We start from the raw sequence: 3,617 nt of genomic DNA on the forward strand, positions 1-3,617 counted from the left end.
GCTGACCTGTTAAAGCAAACAAACAAACGTGCACACAAGGTCAAGATTTACCAGCGTTTGGCTCACGCTAACTTCTGCTGTGGATGTGGCGGAACTGACCAGCTTATACTGTAAAGGGAAATGCGATAAAAAAACGGTTTCCGTTCCCTTGATTATGAGCTGCAAATTGCTTTGTCGGGATTTAAATGGCAGGTCTTTTCCCAGCGTGCTCTGATGGAGTCTATTTTTAAAGCGCTTTCCTTTCTCGCCCCTCTAAAAACTTCCGCAGGGTTGGCAACAAGAAGCTATTAGGATAACTCTTCTCCTGTTAACATTCCAATTAATCAAAGACGAAAGCAAATTCCCACTGGGATCATTAAGGGCCAGCACCTGTTCTTCTAATACTGTAGGCTGTATAATAAATCAGTCCAACTTCATGGTCAGACTTAGGCCGACCTCTGGGGATGGTGTGAGACACATAATCACTGAAAGCCAGTTATACATCAGCCCACTATCAGTAATAGAAACCCCACGCGGATATGAATGCCAAACACTGAGCTTATTTAAAGCAAAACATCTTCTGGACGCTCTCAAATTTATACTCTCAGGAAGCCTTTTAGGATACAAATTGCATGAGATTAACGACACATCCTACGTTTAAATGGATTCAGTCAGTTATTGTAATGCTCTTTAACAACTGTGTTTTGCATTGTCACATTCTAATATTCTCCGAATTTCCTCTAAATAATGAGATTTGTGAATATTTGGTTTAAATATACGTATACAAAACAGGAAGTTGGCCCCGCCTCTATGTGGATGCCAAACAATCCCAGGTCACATCTCAAAACAATCCAATTTCAGCCATATTTCTTTCAAGCAATTACATACCTCTTGGCAAGGCTTCACAATTAAACGAATGATCATACTTGGAAATCCATAATTGTACCATTCGCATAAGGTGCCCTTTCAACTTAAATGTGTGTTTTATTACATGCTTATCATCCGCGATGAGATTACGCACAGTGTGGGTTTGGACTGAGTTAGAGTACATTTAATCAAATAAGAGGAGACGTAATGGAAGCATGCTGGACCCAAAGCTTCACTGCCTAAGATGCTGTCTTTGAGCCCAGCTTATGTTTAGCAAATTTCAGACAATGAGAACATTATGAGAGGAACTCTGAGGGAGAGCCTTTTACCCCTGCCCACCAGAGGTCATACGCATGGCATATAACTAACCTCTACATCTCTAATGAGGCCCATCAAACATAAAGGTACAGAGAGATGTTTAAGATTACGCAAACAGGAAGAAATGCTTTTGATTCATAGCAGGTCCGATCATCATGTGGTGGCAATGGATATCGTCAGCTTTCACTGATTTTGAGAAACTCTTACGATTTTTTTTTTTTTTTTTCGTTTTGGCTCTTCTTGGGAACTGTCATGGTTCAGGTCAAGTTTGCTGTGTGGCTCTTTGCTGCTCCCTTGTGGCTCAATAACGCCATTACAAAGAAACGCACCGTAGCAGACGCTCTTTCTCTCTCTCTGTGTGTGTGTGTGTGTGTGTGTGTGTGTGTGTGTGTGTGTGTGTGTGTGTGTGTGTGTGTGTGTGTGTGTGTGTGTGTGTGTGTTTGTGTGTGTGTGTGTCAGGTTTGTTGGTATTTTAAATTGATTTTTGAAATCAGTTAAGGGATTATGTCCAAAAGTTGATTCTGTTCATCTGGACGTAGCGTTTTTGTGGAAAAAAATGTTTCATCACTCATCCAAGTGACTTCTTCAGTCTCAGCTGACTGCAGGTTTCCTCAATCTTATAAACAGTACATTTGCATAATGACTGAAACCAGCCCACTGAAGGAACAATGGGCTGTGAGGTCAGTTCCTTAATCTTAATTATGCAAATTCTCATGATCAACAGCCACTGACCAAAACCCACTGATCAAAGCCCACTCATCAATGGCTATGAGTACCATTCACAGGGAGTTGGGGAATGGCTGCAATCACAGCATTGTAAGATGGCGAAAGATGTACCCTTAGGCCCCCTCCTCGATTCAGAGATGGTCTTTCCCTTTTCACGTAAATGGCCTCCTTGATTCCGCGCTCAAACCAGCGTTCCTCCCTGTCCAGGATGTGTACATCCTCATCATTGAAAGAGTGTTCACTGGCCTGTAGGTGTGAATAGACTGCAGAGTGCTGGCCTGACGAGGTAGCTCTTCTGTGTTGTGCCATCCGCTTCGCCAGAGGTTGTTTGGTTTCCCCGATGTATAAATCCTGGCAATCCTCCTGGCACTTAACAGCGTGCACTATGTTACTCTGTTTGTGTCGGGGGACCCGATCCTTGGGGTGGACCAATTTTTTGGCGCAGCGTGTTTTGAGGTTTAAAAGCCACAGAGACCCGGTGTTTAGAAAAAATGCATCTCAACTGCTTCGATACTCCTGACACATATGGGATCACTACAGGTTTCTGCTTAGGGAGCAGTTGTCCTTCTCTCCTGGATCGGCTGGAGCTTTTTTTTTTGGCGCCTTCCCAGCTTTGACAAAAGTCCAGCTGGGATAACCACATTTACTCAGGGCCTTCTTGATGTCCCGTTCTTCTGCCTCCCTGGCCGCTGTGTCAGTGGGGATGGTGTTCGCTCTGTGTTGTAGCGTCCTGATGACACCCAGTTTGTGCTCCAGTGGATGATGAGAGTCAAACCTTAGATACTGATCTGTATGTGTAGGTTTACGGTACACGTCAGCTTTTAGATGTCCCCCATTACTGATGGAAATCTCACAGTCTAAGAAGGCTAACCTGACACTTTTCATATCCTCCCTGGTGAATTTGATGTGTCGGTCCACCGAGTTAATGTGATCCGTGAAATGTGGTACGTCCTGAGATTTGATTTTCACCCAGGTGTCATCCACATACCTGAACCTGGTGTTCCAGGGTAGGATGGCAAAGCCCTCTTTTCCACTTCTTCCATGTACAAATTGGCCACGATGGGTGAAACCAGGGAGCCCATGGCACACCCATGTTTCTGCCTGTAGAATTGACCCTTGTACAGTGGGGCAAAAAAGTATTTAGTCAGCCACCGATTGTGCAAGTTCCCCCACTTAAAATGATGACAGAGGTCAGTAATTTGCACCAGAGGTACACTTCAACTGTGAGAGACAGAATGTGAAAAAAAAATCCATGAATCCACATGGTAGGATTTGTAAAGAATTTATTCGTAAATCAGGGTGGAAAATAAGTATTTTGTCAATAACAAAAATATAACTCAATACTTTGTAACATAACCTTTGTTGGCAATAACAGAGGTCAAACGTTTACTATAGGTCTTTACCAGGTTTGCACACACAGTAGCTGGTATTTTGGCCCATTCCTCCATGCAGATCTTCTCGAGAGCAGTGATGTTTTGGGGCTGTCGCCGAGCAACACGGACTTTCAACTCCCGCCACAGATTTTCTATGGGGTTGAGGTCTGGAGACTGGCTAGGCCACTCCAGGACTTTCAAATGCTTCTTACGGAGCCACTCCTTTGTTGCCCGGGCGGTGTGTTTTGGATCATTGTCATGTTGGAAGACCCAGCCTCGTTTCATCTTCAAAGTTCTCACTGATGGAAGGAGGTTTTGGCTCAAACTCTCACGATACATGGCCCCATTCATTAT

The sequence above is a fragment of the Maylandia zebra genome, linkage group LG14, assembly GCF_041146795.1.
Source record: "Maylandia zebra isolate NMK-2024a linkage group LG14, Mzebra_GT3a, whole genome shotgun sequence".
NCBI classification, from domain to species: domain Eukaryota; kingdom Metazoa; phylum Chordata; class Actinopteri; order Cichliformes; family Cichlidae; genus Maylandia; species Maylandia zebra.